At 36.4% G+C, this 21,286-nt stretch overlaps 1 protein-coding gene across 2 annotated transcripts in view; it reads right to left on the bottom strand.

Moving 5' to 3' along the window:
• The window catches only part of FRY (FRY microtubule binding protein), a 220,208-nt gene that overhangs the window by 170,267 nt on the left and 28,655 nt on the right, over nucleotides 1-21,286 (bottom strand). Inside the window, exon 3 of one of the 2 annotated variants that reach the window (XM_088067729.1) lies at nucleotides 3,436-3,534. The exons of the other annotated variant lie outside the window; for it this stretch is intronic. The gene's annotated coding sequence lies outside the window, so the exon portion shown is untranslated. The remainder of the gene's footprint in view (nucleotides 1-3,435; nucleotides 3,535-21,286) is intronic. 2 annotated transcript variants of the gene reach the window in all.

The raw sequence follows: 21,286 nt of genomic DNA on the forward strand, positions 1-21,286 counted from the left end.
AACATGAAACAGTAACTCCAAAGACACAGAGCAAAACCTAACAGAAAGTCACATCAATACCCTCAGGCAATTCTAAACCAACTAAATATATAAAAAGCCCACTACACAACAAGTCCTTGTAAGAGAAGCCACAGGATTGTGCCACACACAATATACATTGTATAACTACAGACATTTTTTAACTTAAAACAGAAATATCTTCCAATAATACATGGAAAAGATTTATCATTTTAATAAATTTTAAGTACAGATTAAAATATGATTCAAAAGCATGAACAGACATTTATTGGGTCTTTGAAATTGCTTCTAAATATAATACTGCATTTTAGCTTTTCACAGCAGCTACACATTAGTATATCCAGAACTAAGGAATTTAAATTGATATCATATGGTGAAAAACTCTGTAATTTCAATTTCCCAAAAACCCCAAATATAATAATGTCCTGAGCTACTCATGTCAAGTTCCTAATTTGCGATCCAATGTCCAAAAATCATAAAAAAACACATTCCAAATTAACCACTCTTAGTAACAATAAAGAAAATTAATATGAGTTTTTTACAAAAATCTAAGTATATGAACTCAGCATCTATCTGCTTACAGCTGGTTTACTAGAAGTATCAGAAGGATTTAATCCATAAGGGCATCTTTTATCATGAGAAGCAGTAAAAAAAGGAATCTTCCAACTCACTTTAGTTGTGTCCTAGTATTTTTCATTAGGTAGTCTTTTGTAATTAGGATGAATTCTACGTTCTATACCAATCTTCAGGAACAACAGTCTAGAACCTAGATTAATAAACTACTGATTTTTAAAGTTACCTCTTGAAATTTAGCAGGTACTTTCAGAAAATCTGAAACTTCTTCTTGTTGTAGTTCAACTTCAGGTACGGTAAGAGAGCAAAAAATTGAAAATTAAGAAAACAATGCAATTTTTTATTTCAGAGATTCCAAGATTATCAGGTGATTTAACTTGGATACAGTATGCTCCAAGTAAATGTGTAAATGTGTGAAGTATAAAGAGCTGAAAGTTAGTTACCTGCCAAATGCACACAACAAGTATCTAAAATTAAATAAGCACTATAGAAAAAATATATTTTGAATGCTTTGTATGCAGTTCACAGACCCATCAGATTACCAAGAGAACATACTTCAATGTCATTATCTACACTTGCTTATATGAAGATTGCTCTTCAGGAGAGGAACAGAATATCAGCTAGAGGCCTTAATCAAAGCCATTATGACAACCTTTAAGTCTGATTCTTATAAAACATTTTACTTGGTTGATAAGCTTTTCATTACTGCAGATGCACTACTTTAAGACTTTAAAAATAATGTCTTTCTTCCATGTATTAAAATATGCATTTCACAGCTCTATGAAAAAAAATATTGCCAATCTCTCCAATCCATTAGCACAAAAATGTATTTCTGTCGGCCAGATATGGGCATATTTTTATGGTGATTGCACCATTCACAGTGCATCTTAAATCAGATAAAGAGAATAAACAGTTCTATTGCCTCTTGATGGCCAAAGAAAGATTTACTTAGAAATAATGTCAACAAGCACTCATGGATTTACAGCACATGAAATGTAGCTAAGGCTACTACCATTTGATATAGTGACTGACTTGTTCTAAAATATTATAAAATATTTTTTGTCTGCTAGCTTTCTTAGGATTCTTAGCTTCTATTTTAAAATATGACATATTTTGATATATTTGATGTATTTTTTTGGAGATACAACCAGTGCTGAATATTAGTTCAATGCTTCTTCTTGAAAACCATGTAAACATACAAAACCCCCAAAACTGTTGTATTTCCCAGAAGGTGAGCTTGCGGCACAAGATTTAAGATTTTCCTCTACACCTTAATCATTACCCCCTAGAAAGGATATAGCAGAGAGCCCAAGGGTGAAACTGGCAAACCATGTTAATAATCCAGATTCTTTTTTCACATGCTGTTTCTAAGGCAGCACGCACAGAAATCTGTGCTGAAATCAGGATTCAAGTGCTGCAATTGCTTCATTTGTCTTTCAGCACAAATGAAATCTACAAATCCTCAGACATTAAAGATTTGAGGTATATTACTGGGTGATACAATGGGATTCATTCACTTGAACACTGGAGTCTGCTTTCAAGAAGAGTCTTAACATCTATAACAACTGATTGTGGCAATTTAAATCTAGGAGACAACTAAACAGTTTTTAAAACAAACAAACAATAAATCAAACCACAAAAATGCAAGCCATTCCTTTTCTTAACCTCACCTTCCTCCTTACCTTCTCTCTCAATTCCATGTTCAAGTTACTCTCCAATGGACATAGAGAACCTCATTTAAGCCCTAAATATAACTTAAATATGAGGCAGCATTTTCATCACTTGCTTACAAGAACATTTGGAAAACATTCTCCCCACTCCTTAAAATGTCAGTGAACCCAAGAAGAAACGAGTCTGACAACATACATCTATTACATCAGACTTCATGAGAAATCCAGAGCTTTTCTCTGAATCATCAGCCCATCCTTCCTAAAGAAAATATCACTTTAATAGAAATATGCACAAACTAAAATTCTGAAGAGCATATTAAGTAAAATATATATAAATATGTATGAGACCACAAAAATGCAGAAGGCCAGATCAAAGCCAGATATTATCAGTAACAAAATTTCTGTTATTGAAGCAGTGACCACTCACCCAAATCAATGGGTAAACACACAGTCAGGAATGCACCAATGGCATATCTTAGCATAAGGCTCAATAAAAAACAGTAAGGCAGAACTAATGCCAGCTTACAATATATGAACAACAAATAACAAAAAATGCTACCCCTCCCTCCTCCTGCATTTTAAGTCACCAGAAGGTCTTGATAACAGTATTAGTGGGAAATGAAGTCAATGCTTTCAAGTCAGGCAGGGAGGAGAAGAACTTTGGGACCAGTCTGACTCGCCTTCCCTTCCTTCTACTGGATGATACTTGTAAAATGCAGCACCAACACAGGCCAATCTCCCAAATGTCAATAGGGGTACCATAACTGAACAGCAATTATCATATGCAGATCACAAGCATACATTATTGCCATGCAGTACAATTTATTCACAGAGGAGGTAGGATATTCAAATCTTCACCAAATTAAAATACTGAACACAGATCATTATTACTCATTTGAATCAAGACACATACTGTACCCATGACTTTAAGCATCCTTATTAAAAGTAATTAGATTTTGGCAAGTCTTTCCCAATTAACACAGCCAGTCAAAAGTAAAAAGTAAGTCACACATACCAGCTGTGTTATCTGCACAACTCATGAGGAATTAAATAATTTATGCATGTCACTGTTGAATAACTTTCAAGAATTTTTCATATATATAAAACCCTTTCTTACTTTCATTACTTTTCATTATTATAATTTACATGCAAATATGGCATCAAATCAACTTACTTATTTTAGAAAGTGACTTTGCTAGACTGTATGCTGGTTTGAACTCCAGAAATGCTTTGAGAGAGTACCTCAAGACTTCTAACTGCGAGAATATTTTCACTGGAAAAAAAAAAAAAAAGAAAGAAAAAAGGGAGTGAATTTGAAAATACTGGCTCTTTCGCTGTAAAATCACAGACTAGCAACCCACATTCTTCTTTGAGTAGTTCTGTACAGTACTGTTAACCAGTGACCTTCATTACATTAAGTCACAGCAACATCACACTGCTTTTCCCAAAGCAGCAATCATGTGTTGTGCCACAGAATACACAGAGCTTATTTTGGCTGGGAGGGCAACACCTGAGGCACGGGCATGTGGCCATGAAATGGAGGCATGCCTGGTCTTGGGAGAGGCAGAAAATCCCATGTATTTTTCTCACCTTCTGTTCTTCAAAACTGACACATCAGTGAGCAAGCATCATTTGACAATAATACAGACTACTTACATAAGCTAGGGATGAAGGGGAAGTGTACAAGATACTAATAACAGTACTATAAGTGGATTTTTAATGGTACTTAGTTAAACAAACATCCCTAGCTCATAATAGAAATGGGTTCCAAGTGGAACTTGACCATTATATTTTTTTAGCACTTTGACCTTTTTAATTTCTGTCTTATTCTCTTTTCTATAGAAAATTAACATTCTCAGCCAAAATCATGTGTCTTTTCCATGCATAAAGACGAAACTCAACATCAGCAAACTTCTTTCAAAAAGAAATAGGAGGAAAAACTCACCCTTCACTTCCTTAGATTAAAATAAAAAAACACAGACTAATTTTCTTCAGGCTATTGTGCTTTTGAACATAAGTCAGCATACATGTTTAACTAATCCATTTTAATTTTATGCTGCTTCAATTTACTTTTCTTAGGTAGCTCTGTCAAGAGCTACTCCTAAGGTCCCTTCATTACCCACTCTGTATTTATACAATTCTTTCTTCTTCCTTTAACAAGTGAGGGGTTTATCTCCAGCTTAAGAAAATACACTGCTCATTTTTGCATGGTCCTGCCAGAGGGAGGTTCAGTCATGGCCATGAGAGTATGCTGAACTGAAAGCATATCAGCAGATCTGTATAAACACCACTAATTAAAGTGACGAACATTTACTGACAATAAATGACCCTATAACGTTGACTATGCTCCCTAGTGCCTGTTCCTTTTTTTTTTTTAAAGCATAACCATGTAACAGTTAAAATCAACACTTATATACAAATAGCAGTTGATATTAACCCAGTCCTGAAGTATATGGCAGCTCTAAGCATTTCAAATTTAAAGAACAAGAGGAAATTATGTGCTCTGTAAGAGAAGAAAAAGGTATCTCTGTGCAGTGTATCCCTTGGGCAATGCCATGGTTTCTCAGCACACAGTTTCTGTCCTCCCCTTGCCCATACAGTAAAATAATCCAACCACTGGCTGGATAGTCCTGCCTAGGCATACATGAATAACTAACTCCATGATGGCAGGACAGACATACAACTCACTTTTCCTCAGGTTTCAGCTTTCATTTTTAAAGAGTGAGCTTCTAGCTATCACAGTTAAGAAAAAATTGTAAAAGAAGCCTACTGCATGCAAGATCCCTCCCTGAGTTTGCACCAAGACTGCAACAAGGGTCCCAATGGATGGACAGATGCATTTCCTTGCAGCTCAATGCCTTGGTGTGTCACTATTCACTATTTTATTAGTAAAGCTCTGTAAGACAGAATAAAAGAGAAGAAAACAAGTCCATAACATCAGCCTAAATTGCACCCATGTCCTAAATGCAAGATGGGCTAACAGTGTTACAAAAGACTGAGCACAGATACAGGGATTAGAAGACTGTGGAAGAGTCAATATGATATAGATTTAAGATACTTATTTTAATAGGTGACTAGGCTGATACAAGGAAGTAGGAATTACCACATTCTTCAAATTCTTCATTCATCCAAAAGACTGCAAAGCAAGCCTATCTATTTATTTATATTTACATATAATATCTATCTATCTGTTCAAGATTGGACAGGGCCTTGAGCAACCTGCTAATAGTGGAAGATGTCCTTGTTCACGGTAGGGTGGCTGCAGTACATGGATTTTAAAAGCCCCTTCCAACCCGGATCATTCCCTGACTCTATGAAACAGCTCTTTTTCTACTCTAACCTACATTTACTGCGTGAAAGACAGTCTAGAGGACTTCAAGCATACTTTGTTAACCTGTTTTCAAAAGCAAATCAAGTAAAGCTTCTCCCATGTTTACTGCTGACCTACCAAATGAAAGGCTACACCCATCTTTCCATCATGCTCCATCAGTTGCTTATAGGAATCAATTTGCACTAGCTTTGAGTTAAGTGCCCTTGAGTGTACAGTAACACATCTGCAGTGGATTTCATAAGCATAATGGCAGTGTTCCAGACACACAAACGGCATTAAAGTGCTCATGTCTGACACAGCACAAAGAATGGAGTACTACTGCTAATGGGGTAATTTGGGAGGGTGGAAAAGAGCAGAGAGAAAGAACTGCATTAAAAAAAAAAATAATTACAGAATAAAGGTGAAATCTGGGTAAGCACAACAGAGTTTGGGTTTTGAAGACCACACACAAGGCCAAAAACATATTTAATATCCTTTTTTCCTAACAAAAATGTTGATGTACAGGAAAAAAACTGAAAAGCTACAGGAGAAAAAAAACCAAAAACACAGAGAAAAGGTAAGTAAAACATAAAAAGTGGCAACTGAGATGAAGATAAGACACAAAGTCAGGTAAGATACAGAGGGTCTATCCTGTCCAAAATAATGTGAATTGAGAGTCACCAACAGACCACAACATCTTAGGAAGAGCCAGTTTGGGCACTGGGAAGCCCAGGAGCCTTGGGCATGTCTGAGTAATCCCATTTGAGGTCTGCTCATGCTTTTTTGCATTTTTTTTAAGCTAGAGAAGTAGTATAGGAAGGAGGAAAAAAGCTTTATTTCCTGAGGTGTTGAAATATTTCAACTACCTTAACAAAGGTTCAGTAGAGGATCTAAAGCCCACACAAACAATGCTGCCCTGTGTTGTCTTTTAACATTTTACTCCCATTTCTTCACCAGTGTTTCGGCTCTTAAAAAGGTACCCATGTAAGCTTAGCTGTCACTAAGGAATATAAAATTAATATTTAAATAATTTTATATACTTCATCACTCTTCAAAGATCTACATGATGGTACTAATTCCCCCAGAAATGTGACAATCCTGATTTTCATATGGGAAGGTAGATACTTTAATTTAAAGAAGTTTTGTTTCTATCAAGGATTTCATTTCCTCTGATTGCCTCACAGAAACACATTTTCTGTTTCAGCAGGGATGAGCTGGTATTGATTTTTACCCCTAGAACCTTTTAAGCCTTCCTCATAAAGATGACCTGATTGTTTTCCAACAAATCCTTTGTCCTCGTAATAATCTGTTTCCTATTTTTAGGCACATTTAAAATTATTTAAAAGCACAACACAATAAAATATTTCAGACTTGCCATTAGCTTGACTGAAATCCACTCACACCTTGTTCCTACTTCTTAACAGCTACAGAGTTAAACTAAATTATTAACTCCTGACATTACAGGCTCCAGTTCAAACCAGGAATTTAAAGCATGCATTTGATTATTTAGTGATGTTAATTTCTGGCTACACACACAAAAAAAATCTGCTAGACTGAAGAACTCCCCAAGCCACTCTCCTCTAGAAAAGCAATGAGATACAGCATTAGAGCAGCAAGAGAGATTCTTACACTGCAGCTGTTGCCTGCATTACTTGTAAGTTGGGTTAAGCAAAATGCAGCTTAAAGCTCTGGAGAAACAACTTTCTTTAAATGCTAAGTATTAAAAAAAAACCAAAAATCTTCAAGCAAGCAACATGAAATCAAAAACATGAACACTCTCTTTTTGGTTCCATCATTTTAACTCTAATGGTTTACATAATTTAACATAAATGGCACTGGATTAAATCTATCCATGAAAACTGTCTTAGGTTTTAAAACAGAGTAAGTTGTGACTGCAATCCACCACCGAATCCTTCAATTACCAAAAAGGTTAAAAGATACTGTACTAACATACTATTGAAATATCATTTCCTACCTGAAAATATAGAAGGTCTTTTCTTAGTGCGCCTTGGGTGTATAGGGTCTATATTCCTAATATTTTTTTGAAACTTTCCTTTAAAATCATTTTCTAGCAGGATGTCTGGTGGCAGGCTTCTCCGTCTTGTTGATTTGTAACGAGTCTGATGGGGATTAAGTTTACTCTTAGTCCTGGAGTACAAGCTGCTGTCATCGAGTGCCATGATGGAGCACTAAGTGTTAAACCCCAGCGCAAAGCCAGCCCCAACACCCAGAAGTGTCAGGACCAGTGGTTACAGACTGAGCAATCTCAGATGTCCTCATGCTCAACTCACTCGTTGGGGAAGTTGAGCAGGTTGAGAGGCGTGTGCTGGGACAGGTGTAGAGTTACTGCATCGCCCCTCCTTGCATCAGTGAAACAGCGCAGGGAGGAGGCAGGCTGAAATAATTCATTTAAAGTTTTGAGGTAATTAGGAAGTTCAGCAAACCTGAGCTCAGCAACACAATCTCTGCAAAGTGGAAAATACGATTTAATATGAGGCACTGTCTAGGGCTCGTATGGTTTATATTATGCCCACAGCATTTCTCAGATCAGTTCATTAATAGTTCATTAACTTGGCAAGTTAAACAGGTGCTGCATAACCTTACAAAAAGAAAACAGTGTGAACAAAACCCAACAACCCAACCCACAAACAAACAAAAATAACACACACAAAACAAACAAACAATGACAAAACAACAACCAAACAACCATCCAAATTCCAGATACCAGCCTAGGCACCTGTCTGGAGAAAGGCACAAACAGTATGTCTGGGTTTTTTAGACCTGTCGTTTCACAAACTTTCATTTTGAAGATTGATAAACAGTCCAAATCACGAAGGATTTTATAGCCACAACTATCAGTTTGGGGTTTCTTTCCTCAAGGAGCAATAATGTTATTTCCTTCTGAAGAAATGAAAGATGTGATAGTGTGACTAATTTCTCTTCCTATGTAACTGCTGACTACTAAAAATAAGACATTTAAATACATGTATGACAAAGATGGTCTGTAAAGTCTCCAGTTAAATAAAACGCCAGGTACTTCTCTTGTTTTGTTCCAGTTACCCCAATGAAATCTTTTGAGCCCCTCAAGGATGTGGTCTTCCTTTTTCAAATGTTCAGAAAGAAGACAAATTGAAACATTTTCTATGAACCTGCTAATTTTCTTATTGAATTCTACCATAAATGAGGCAAAATGAATTAAAACTAACAAATCTTCTTTCATGCATTTTGGTGTTAAAAATCCAGCACTTAATATGGCAAAGTGAATAAGCAGAGTGGTAATTCAAAGGGAAAGTAAATAATGTTTCAACTGCGGATACTTAAGGAAAAGTGATTTTAACACCTAAAGATAGAACTTGATTTCTTTGATTTTTTTAAAAGCAATTAAACTAAAAATGCTTTAATTACTTTCCTAAAGCTAGGGTACACTGTAAGATTGGTGTAATGATTACAAGGGTTGGCTGTTCCCAATATAGTTTTTGTGTGAATTTCATGACAACCTTTTGTAATGTTATGGCTGAAAAAAGTTTATGGTTCATCTACATGTTTTTTGTAAGGGAAGAGGAGTAATTTTAGGTATGTGTGTATACATTTTATACATATATATATATATATAATTTATATATTTATATATAATATAATTATATATATATTATTATATATATTATTATTATTATATATTATATATATAATTATATAATATATATAAGTGTGTAGCTTTTTAAGTATTTTATTGTTAGAAATGCAAAATAGTCTCCTAGATTCTGTCTTGTTCCTCTGGGAATTATATTGCATCAGGCTAAAAGTTGAATGGAAGGATCCAATCTTGAATAGATTGAATCAGAAATCATACCCTGTATTCAGAACTGATCATTTAAACCAAATGAACATTAAATGTAAATAGCAAACTGACTATTTCTGATTTTGCTGAGTATTTTAAGGATCATGAGCTCTTTTTACATGCGGAAATAAGCTTCTGAAAATTCTACTGGATTCCAAAAGATAAGGTAAGAATTAGGCTATAACCAAAGGGAATTGTGTGTCTAAATTGCTCAGTTACATATTAAAAATCTCTCTACATGCCAATCTTCATCATTAGAGACCAAAATACTTAATTCATATCCTTCAGACCTGTATCATCTGTCAATCTCATCCTGTTTTTCCTAGTTAATTAAAAAACCCACTGAAAACAGATCCAAACAAATCCTGTTATATTTTATGTGCAGTAAGCCAGTTGTTATTATGACTGCATTAGAGCTGCCATTCTCCTTTTCAGCTGAGGAAATATTTGTGCTTATCAACAGCAGATGTAAGAAAAGGTTTTTCTAAGAAGTGTTCTCCGTGTCTCACCTTGTGCGGGCTGACTCCGAAAATCTGTGTTATGGAAAATGAAAACCAACTCTGCAATGAGTTCCTGTCTGGTTTCATAACTTCTGTATCAGAGTACACGGATTCACGGCCCTTCCCACCACGCCACACACACCAGAACAGAATGGTACCCCAAGGGAGGACGAGGCCTCCAAGCCATGTTGGAGGAACTGCAAAGGCATGAAGGGGAAGTTGAGCTTTACTAACATTTTAAACCAGCACAGTCTAATCAACCAAACCTCATCCTTCTCGCCTGTGGCCCATGGAAATTCCCCCTCCTTGTTGCATTAGCACCCATTTTGTGATGTTGCACAGAAAACTATGGCACAAACCTAGGTTGCTTTTTGTTTATTTATTTATTTGTAGTCATGCTGCCACAAAGGACAAAAAGACAAGAGTAAGCATCCAGGACAGGGATATATGAATTGTTTCTTTTAGTGACTGTGCCAGGTTAGAAAATTTTGAGTGTTACCCCTTAAAATATTTGTAAAAATAAGGCTAAAAAGGCAATCCTCAGGCTACTTAATTATGCATTTTACAGGTGTCAGACATTTAAAGAAATGAACTTGTTACCAATCAAGTTGAATATTCCTGGGTACCTGCTTGCTGAGGAGACTGTTAAAAAGTACACATCAATCTTGCAACCCAATCTTGTTATTTTATTCCCTGTAAGCACTTACTACCCAGGTCTCACACCTTGTACATAGCAGAACAGTCATAGACCTCAGAAGTTATCTATGCCATGAAGTCTCTAACTTACTTTGCTTTGCATTTCAAATAAAAAAGTTAAAAAACAAAGGAAGAGAAAATGGGGTATCAAAAACAAGGAATGAGGAAAATATAAAGCTGTTCAAATCTTCCAACTGTTGCTCAAAAGGTATTAATTTAATTTTCTGGAATATTCTGGTTGTCTTAATTCAGAGGATGTGAATATCTGACATGTTCCCTGCTTTAATTAACCTATTTCTTCCAGTTTAATGTTGTTAGAAGCAGAGTCTGGACTAGGCATCCAAAAAATCTCTCTTCAGTCAAGCATCGTTTTTCCAAAGTGAGTATGAGAGGAAAAAGCCAGCAAATAATCAGTCATGGTCATATTCTTAAAGAAAGCAAAAAGATCACTTCAGGTTCACATTATCTTCTACCCTGTAGAAAAAACTGGCTCATAGAATTATGCAAATAGGACTTAGTTGCCAGGCTACATCTGACCTTTGAGAAGCTGAATAAGAGTATTAGAAGTTCATCGTATCATGCACTATATTTACAGTTTTAACTTGAGGTAGATAACTTAACACTGAATTACAGCCTCAGAAAAAAGAAGTAGGCTTTCAGCCCAGATGATTCTTCAAATTATCAAATACTAACAGATAAAACATGAAGAAAAGAACAGAGCTTTTACAGAGTTGCCTTCTGTGCTGGAATGTTGGTTTTAATAGATGAATATTGATAAGAGGTTTGGCTGAGTATTTCAAATGCATTGTCTTTCAGCTGAAAGAAGATAAGCACCTTTAATTTGAAGTCATATTCTTGCCTGCTAACAACAAACAAAATATATATTTAAAGCTGTAAAAAAAAAAGCTGTACTGCTAGTCCTTTACTGTTTGATCTATAATGTTAATGTCCCCTATTAAAACAGGAAGCTGATTTCAATCACAGCATTTCATAGGCAGAACAATTCACATGCAAATGTCCATTTGTAATAATTTCACTTCACCCTGATGTTCTCATTACACGATAGCTGTCGCAGCCTTATTTTCACGAGGACTCGAAAGTCAATCCTTCTCCAACAGAAAAGCAGTGCAAACCCAGGAAACAGGCGTTTTCTGGCAGGGTAGAGGGAAGAGGTACAGCACAAACACCCAGCTAGGTGACAGGGCTCCTCGCAGATGGCCTCAGAGCTGTTAGCACATGTGGCTGTGCCCAAGCGGCAGCAGCTGGACATTTTCCAAAGATCACAGGCTGAGGGTGGAACTTGCCAGAATCTGCACAGTGGTAACACTGGCAATCACAAAATCATGCCTGATATTATTCCTCTGCAACCTGGGACATGAAGCCTACGCTCTGGGTACAGTGGAAAGAGAAAGACCTGAGGCTCTGAGGGAATTTTACTCAGTATGAGGTAGCATTAGTCCTGAATAAACAAGGCAGATGGTTTTCCTCTTGCCTTCTATGTTGAAAGTGAATACTGTGAGCAAACTATGCATATGAAGGTTACAGAGACAATTTTCTATGTGAAACCACTTCTGAGTGTTCCATATTCTACATAAAATAAATTGCGTTAGCACTTATGTGAGAGAATATAACAGCATGTCAGCTTCTGTAAAAAAAAAAGTGTTACAAATATAGAGGAAAAAAAAATCACCATGTATGGGACTTGAAAGTACTTCCTAGAGAGGATCACCATCTCAAGTGCAAGAGCAATCAATACGAAAATGAAGGCGCTCCACTTAAGGCCAGAGCTCTAGAAACACCAGAACACATCCCAAACAACTCTAAATGTCTGACTGTTGCACAACCCCAACCTGAGTTTCACCTTTTGCTACAGGAGTCAGCAGTACACAAGAATTTTTGTGACACTGCTACAGCATCATAAAGGAGGATGTGTAAATTATCTTTAAAACCTCCAGTGTAAATTATCTTTAAAACCTCCAGTTACAGAAACAAAAATCCCACAGCTGAACATTTGTCCATCTTTAATTGTACAATATTAACCTTCAGTACTTTTCTTATAAATACTTATTTTGCATTAGAACAGTATTAATAAGAACTTCTTATTGCATCTAACACTGACAGTAGGATTCATCAGTTGTAATATAATTTCACACACCCCCCCCCACCCACCATACTTAGAGATAAAAAATGACAACCAGCAGGCATGTGAGAAGGAGTGGGAAATGGAAAGGATGTGAGGGAACTCAGGGTCTCCAAACCACAGGAAGCAGTGGCCAACGGCAAGTAACTGACACACAGCGTTGCCACAGAGCAACAGCGGGCACTGCTTGGCAAGCACAAGCAGGGCCTGACCCCTAAAGCAAGCTTTATGGGAAGTGAAAAATTCCAAGTGCTTCAAGACTGAAAAGGAGAAAAATCCACAAAACATGAAGAGTAAGAGATGCTGTACAGATTTACTTAAAGTCAGAGATATTTTCAGGTACTCTTTCATCCACCTTGTTTACTAGAGATGTTTGAGAACCTAACTAGTTAAAAAGCATCACCATTTTAAACAATGACATTAAAACGCCCAATTTTACTGACTGTTTTCCTTTGACTTCTTGAAGAATTAGCTGCATGACAAGGTGGCTTCCAAATCATGCCTGAAACTGAAAATTATTCCTAGACAGGACTAGAAAAATATCATATTCTATTACCCTGCCATAAATATGACAATTTGCATAGCCTGCATGACAATGCTAGACTTAAGGCAGTGTGCCTGTGCATTTTATTTATATATATATATATATATATATATTTAACATGTCTAGTAAAACCTTACAAATATATATACTGTTTATTCAATTTATACATTAACATTCATATTAAGACCTAGGGAACACAGTTACAATCAATACAAACAAAAAAAGAGAAAATTAGAAAAACATTTTAAAATTTGGATGGGGTTAATTGTCACTCTGTACAGGCCTGAGATAACTACAATTTAGACTAATTTGACAATTAATTTGCAAGAATAACAGTGAATGCATTCAAACAGTGTTGGCAGAAGAGGGTAGTCGTGTCCCCTGTGCAAGCCCCCTAAATACAGTCAAAATGATAGGAGAGATCATGTGCTGAACAGATGCTCCCTTAGGGGTTGTGCTGCTCAAAGTGCTGCAGTGGCCCAAGGCTTTCCAGATAAATACCAAATACACAGATATACATACACACATCCTATTGTATGCCATGGAAATCAGAAACAAAGATCATTCTTGCAACAACACAATAGAAAAGGAGAGTTACTTTTCTGAATGTCAGCCGTGCAACTGCTAAATTTTAAACTAAGACAACACAAACCTGTTTTGAGTAGTAACACAAATGAAAACAACCGAGAAAAACACAGCATTAGTGTAAAATGAAACTGTGCAATAACCTGTTCAAGTCAGACTGCAGCAAGTACAAATTTTGAGACAACTACTTGCCCATTGACTGTGAAAATTTAATCCATACAAGTATCAGTGCTGTCAAGAAAAGGAAACACCCTTCACTCCTTAATGTCTTCTACTGTTACCTTTATACAGGGCTCCAGAAACAGGGAATTTATTTCACCCAAAGTTAATGAGGAGCTTTAGTTAAAGAGAAAAAAGCTTGCCAAGAGAGATAAACCCTGAAACACTCCCAAAACTTAGTGAGACTCCCACTGAACTTTTCCAGTAATTCATTCCACAGTCCAGGAAGGTGCATGAAACACCACCATCTTCATGTCTCTTCCAAGTTCAGCTCCAGGCTTTCTAACCCTGAAATAAAGATGGGCAGCCAAATATCAAGGAACAATATATTTTATAGCTGGAATCTTGGAGAATTAAGGGCTTTTAGACTCAGGATGACAATCCTGAAATTAATCCAGATTCAAAGATACTGAAACATATAGTTTGGATAAACAATAATTTCCTGCCATTTCAGATTAGTGAGGAAGAAGAGGAATGTGAAGAACTAATGTCTGTGATAGCATAGAACACCATGATTTGGCTTATCTCTGAGAAGTCAAGTTACCAGTCTCTAGAACAGGAAAACACATTCTTGAAGCCTTCTGCAATTATGCTAACATCCAATAAAAAGTATAAATACTGTAGAAATTAATTATTTTCAGGGAGACATATATCAGTAAAGCAAGTCCTTCAATCAGTTTGTGTTAGGAGTCACTACCCTTACCTTTCTGTAGTTAAGGACTGCTGTCATGTTAGCACCATAAATTTAGCTAAGCGACTGCACCGAGAACTTATTACCGGTATGGGAGTGAAAAAGTACCAGAGCAAGGCTCAGACCTACCCATGGCACTTTGCACTGCTGGTCATATAATTTCTATCTTTCTTAGGTGAAGAGAATTATTTGGGGGCTATCTTTCCAAGTCTTGACTCTAAACAGCAAGTATTAGGGCAACAGCTCTTTCGGCATAGTGTGCAAATGTAACAAATAATTTTGGGGAGGGTGAAAAACAGTAAGGGGTCCAAGGGAACCTAAATAACCTGAGATTCCCTTGGCTCCTACACAGATTTGAAGCACATGGAGAAATGGGTGAAATTCAGATCACATTTCAGCAGAAATGAGATTTCCAGATATGTTTCTTTAGTCTGACAAGCAGGACACATCTTGCATGGGGAAGAATACAGCACAGGAACACAAAAACCAAGATATCAGGGTAAACGAGGATCTGACCAACTGCATACAGAAGGCTGCAGAGTTTTTCCTGCTAGCTAAAGACAGGCTTTTTGGAAAGTACTGGGGACTCATATGAACTAAATCACAAAGCCTAATTTCAGACTGAGAGCCTATTCTCCCATACCTGTTTTACAGCCCATGGATAGAGCCATTGACTTAGGGCTGGAAATAGACTCTGCCTCTCCACTAACTATACTGAATATAGGCAAGGGTAAAGCTAGCTTTTGGGAGTGCCTGTCTCACAATCATAGGATTATCCCTCCTTCTTTGGCTACAGAAGGTGCTACAACTCATCTATTTTAATGTTAATATTTCCTTCTTGTGAGAAAAATTTGGTTTGTATGAAGCTAGTTCAGCTTCAACATTCAGATGCCTTTACTTATAAGGCTGAGAAATTCCTTGCATTGAGATGGCTTTTTTAAAATACAATAAAATTTTAAAATACAAGAACTCATAGATAATGATTAACTCATTGTGCAAAATTCTGTTCTATAAATTTATACCACTTAACTCTTGAAACCTCACAATATAAAAGTTTTGTTGTTTTTTTTTTACTTTCCTCTCCAGACCTTCAAAAATTCTACAGGCTTCTTTTTTGAACTCTCTCCCTTATTTATAACTCTTCGTTAAGTGTAAATAACTAAGGCACTGGGTATAATATTTTGGTACCACCATATCGTAGCATCACACGGGCAGCCAAGCTGAAGAAGCTTCTTAAATTGCCCCTTGGCTTTCCTTCAAGTTCCTATCCTGAACTGCTTTGTATTTGCAACCTGCCTATCTATCCCCAGTTACCTTCCATGTAATAGCATTCAGAACATGCCTTGTTATACTATGAGCACTTAATTAGGCAATTCACATATGACTATCAGGGTCTAATACTGATTTAACTTGATTATTAACTAATGTCTCACCAATTTTAGACACCCTGCAAAATAGCAGAACTGCTGAGGATACTTATTTTATTTTACATCATCCAAATGCTAAAAAAAAGGGAAAATAATAGGAAAAAGCTTCGAAACTATAGAACTCTTAACTCTCACATAGAGCTAAAACTCGTCTCAATTATCAAGTGAAGATTTGAGAGACAGATTTTTTAAAAGTACTGTACATAGTCTTTAAATTATACAATGTAAATTTAAAGAAGAGAAGTATTCTGATGTCTTAGAAAAATACAGCATATCCACAGCTCGCTCAAGGAGGCCGTAACACTTTCCAGAGAAGTAAGATGCCTGTCAGTCATAGGAAGATTCAGACCTACCACTCACAATATTCAGAGGCCTCATTTACACTGTCTTGCCTTCCCCTGCAGAGCATCATGCATTTCCCCCACCTAGGTGCACACATTCAAAGATTAAGCTGCCAAAGTCTAAACCCCATCTGGAGTTAACAGAGACAGAGATGTACCTCTGCAAGGCACATCAACCTGAGGAGAGCGGAAATTGTCTTTTCTCCTTAACTGCATCCTTTTACTGAGACTTACAGATGCTCACCCTTTGAATTCTCACACAGGTTACATGAGAGGAAAGCCACACCAAGATCTTCTGCACTACAGTAATTACTACAGTGATTGTGAATGAAGTACAATGCACTAAAAAGAATTTTATTCCACTAGCAGAGTAGCTCTGCTGGGGAAAGCTCAGAATTGAGAGCAGAGTTGCCAAGACTGATAAATTTTATCTGCCCTAAGCAGGGCTTCATCTCGCATTACTCGTTTTCTCCTAATTTGTTCATACAATTCCAAAGCTTTACGTATCATTATTTTAATTGGGAATGGCAAACTAATGGGCTGAACTTTCTTTGATGGTTAGAGTGTTGTATAAAGAGATGCATGGAGTGAAAGTAAATAATTCAAAGGGGTTTTATCTTCCAGTATCTAAGGCAGTGCTGAAGAAACAGTAAAACATATAATAATGAGATTCCTACAGTATTTTTCACTGCAATTTTGGATGATTCTATTTAGGTATCAAATTTATTTGAAGTTGGGAACTGAAAACTTTCTATCTTATGATATAACTCTAAATAATGGCACCACTAGATTGAAAATATCCTCCTGTCAAATCCTTTAAGGAAGGTGTCTAGCAGCAGATTTTTGCTGCTACTAGATTGAAATTGTACCCAAATTGGAAAACTTGATTTGCTATTGTACATCAACCCCCACATTAGCCAGTGTATGTGTATATGTGCATATCTGTGTGAAAGTATGTACAAAAATACACTGAAAAATAAATCTAAGTCTGCAGCCTAAGCTAAAATTTTTCAGCTTGCTTTCTGGAAACAGAGAAAGTAGGTCAGCACGTATTCCAAAATAGCATATCAGCACTGAAAGAAAAAGTAGCATATCTGTACCTTTGGATTTTTAGCTCATCTCTCTGAAGAGGGAAATGAAGGATGAGACATTTTCTTATTCTACTATAGGAGAAAAAATCTCTTCTACCTAAAAAAGACCCCAAATAAGCCACCTACATGGGTAAAATGTTGTCTCTTTTAATCAAAGCAAAACAACATTGAGTGGAACCATTTAAGCTTTATCTAAATATAACCAAAGGAAAAGCCAGGATGTTTAAAATGTGTTTAAAATGTTGTACTGGATATGTATCACATCCTGTTCCTTGCGTATCTTGTTCCATGTATCAAAAATCTATTTGGTAAAATATTTACTTTGGAAATAACAGCATACTGTCTGTGATTTTGCTGTTCATCTTGTGGGGATTTTTTTTTGTTTGTTTTGTTTTTTGTTTTTTTTTTTAAATATTTGCTGTTGCAATAAGAATTGCTGCATATTTTGTGATATCTTTCATTCTAGGCACACTGTTAAAGAAAAATATTTTCTTTTATTTATTCCCCTCCCCACCCACCCTCATTTTTAAGAATCCAAAAAGCTAAAACAAAAACCAAATTACTTAAGCACTCACACATCTAAGCTATAGAGATTCTTAAGAATTCTTCTGGAATTAATATTGACAAACTCCTGTCCTAATAATAATAATAAACTATTATATTAACAGTTCCTTAATATGAAAGAAAAACCAAAATCCACTCTTAGGCAATATTAAATAATGCTTATCAGCTCTAAAATATCACCTGATTCAAGTCAGTATTAATACTGTTGGCTTCAACATGATGCATGATGCTGATCTGTTTCCCAGAACAGATTTCAAGCTGAAACACTGATATATTTAATTAGGAAAGAATTATATTGCCTCCCTCAAATTCCAAGTGTCAGCCTTCATTTGGATCTCTGCACTAGATTAAAATGAATGCTTGAAAGGTACTGAGCATTGGTAGCATGACCTTTTAAGTTCAGTGATTTCTATGCAACCAGCAGGAATGCCTAAAAATAACAAAACAAGTCTATTTTTAGTTTTTCATTCTCTGGGGCTTTTTTCCTTGCTTTATTTTTTAAAACGACTGCTATGTTTTTGTTCCATCTCAATTCTTGGACACTTAGCTCTCATTTATTTTCCTGTATTAGTCCAGTCAGACCTGTTTAAATATCTCATTCTCCAGTCTGTGAAGTACTGTAATCCATGCATATATGTACATCATTTAGGCAGTTAGAGAATTGGATCTTCCACAGAGCCAGGCCTCCCAAAAAGGGAAATCAAAATGGAGAACAACTTCCTGAACTTACAGCTCCTGGGATCTGCACTTTTCTTTGACACTTAGTAAACCAATGCTTGCTATCAGAACTTAGGTAAAAATCAGGACCTTCCTAGGTAACACAGGCTTCACAACTAGCTGAGTGAAGAAATTACGGAGTTTTTCAAACTCTGATAAAGGAAGTCAAAGTATTTAACAAAAAAAAAAGAAAAAGGTTGAACTTTTATGTCCTGTGATGTCTCCACCTTGCAAAATTTTAAAACTCTAGCCTAGCAAACAAAGTGCATAATTACACACGATTAATTGCATTCCTAGATTACTGCCAGATAGCTTGTCACATGCCTTGCTGGGTCTAAATACAGTTTTAATTTGTTACTTCTAAAAGCCAAAGCCACAGAACTAATTGAGCTCAATCTACAGCTGGACAGATATACAATTAAAAAATCATCAGAGGAAATAAAACAAATAGCATACATTTAGAGTGAAGTATTAAAATAAATAAAGGAGAGAAAGGCAGTTGTTATTTATGAGTAGCAACAGATATGATCTCCCCTCTTCTAGCACTCTCTTGTTGAGGCCAGCACTGGCATCCTCCAAAACCTGAGAGATCTATGGGAAGATAATAGGTCACACATTCATCAGACTTCAGTACTGCTAATTTTTCTGACATGCAACCAGCGTGCTTAAAAAAACAACACTGCTCTAGTTAAATGGAACTAAATCAGTCCCTCAGTTCCTTGGGAGTTTAGAAAAACTGTAAAAGAAATTTCACAATAGTTCATTGTTCCATTTGGTCTCATCTCCCTTTAGAAAATATAAGCCCACAAATATGTTTGCATATTCACACAGTTCTGTCTCTGAGTTCAAGGATGCTTACAAGACACCTGCTAATATGCCAAATTTGTATTCACTGGAGCGGGAAGCCTGCTGCCATGAGATACCATTTCCACTCAGAAGCCATTAGCTTAACTGCTGAGAGGTTGTGGCTTCTCAAACTGCTTCACGAAGGAGTAATGTTAGTATAACCAGTTCTCTGAAGGCACAGTAAAACAGGCGAACTGATCCCAAAGTGGTCAGATCTAGTGTTTTCTGAGCTTGCTTAAAAAGTTGCAAGATAGTCTAGGAAACAGCTCTTGCATTTCCCAGCTTACCAGCCTGTTATTCCAATAGTTTTACTTTTCCAGAGCAGAGTCACCAGGCATTCCTTCCCTGCTGGCTCACATGGTGCAATGATATGTGCTCAATCTCGTGTCTGGAGCACTGGGTGTTGTGCTCTGGACTCCTGGGGCTGCACTGCTCTACAAGAGGTAGACGTCTCCCTTACACCCTTCAGTGACTGTCATGGGAATTTCCTCTTGTTCCAACAATGCACCAGGTCGAAACTGGACATGCTGCTGTGAAGATGTGTCCTAGAGCCCCACCTCAACTTACAGACTCAGCCAGTTGGAGCTCTTTTCATGTCAGCTGCAAGATACACATTCTGGTGCACAGAACAGCTTATCTCTAGGCAATGAAAATCACCATATTCACAGTGATCATAAATGTCCAGAATACATATCACACATTTACACATCTCTGTGTTCTACAGCACAAATGCATCCTTTTACTTGTTTTGATCTGCACAGTCTTGGATAAAAAACACATTACATTAAAATAAAATAAGCACTGAATAATAAATGGCTTTATAATAATTGTCCCAATATACTGAAAACCATCATCCAAAAATCTAGGAAAGCTGAAACAGAAATATCTGTATTTAAGCAATCAAACAAAGAAAATAACATAACTATTCAATTGAAAAGGCTGTGACCCTGTCAAGAGTATTTATAGTACTGCTCTTTAAAAGCAAAAGAAAATATTTCACTCCCCATTGGAGTAGAATTGGGAGCACTATAGAAGCCAGCACTCCAGAAGAAATTCTGCTAACAATATAATCTGATGTGGCTTATAGCTGATTACACAGCAAAATTAATTGTCTCCAAGAAATCTTACTTTTATGACAGAAGGACTCAATACAGCCTAACAGTAGTTTAAAACGAATGCAACCTTCTTTCTAGTAGGAAAAGAAAGGCTTTTTTTTGTTCAAAAGGACACTGATGTACTCATGTTGCTGTATATTTTTCCCCTGGCTCCTTGATATATAAATGCATGGCAGCAATTGCAGCTACTTTATATCCTTTAATTAGTACACGTGCAAAATGTTTGTTCATCTGTTTTCCAGCAACGCATCAGCATTTACAAAACCAAATATAGCCAACTCTTTGCTATACGGAATTTCAGCCCCAGGAAGGCTTTAACTAAACACTTGCACTGTATCAGATTAGTTAAAAGCCACAAGTTTCTTCAGCTCCTGGTAATGGCTTGCCAGCTTTCAACAATA

This window comes from Pseudopodoces humilis, chromosome 2 (assembly GCF_049639895.1).
Source record: "Pseudopodoces humilis isolate 2021_Gansu_Grassland_sample_001 chromosome 2, ASM4963989v1, whole genome shotgun sequence".
Lineage (NCBI taxonomy): Eukaryota > Metazoa > Chordata > Aves > Passeriformes > Paridae > Pseudopodoces > Pseudopodoces humilis.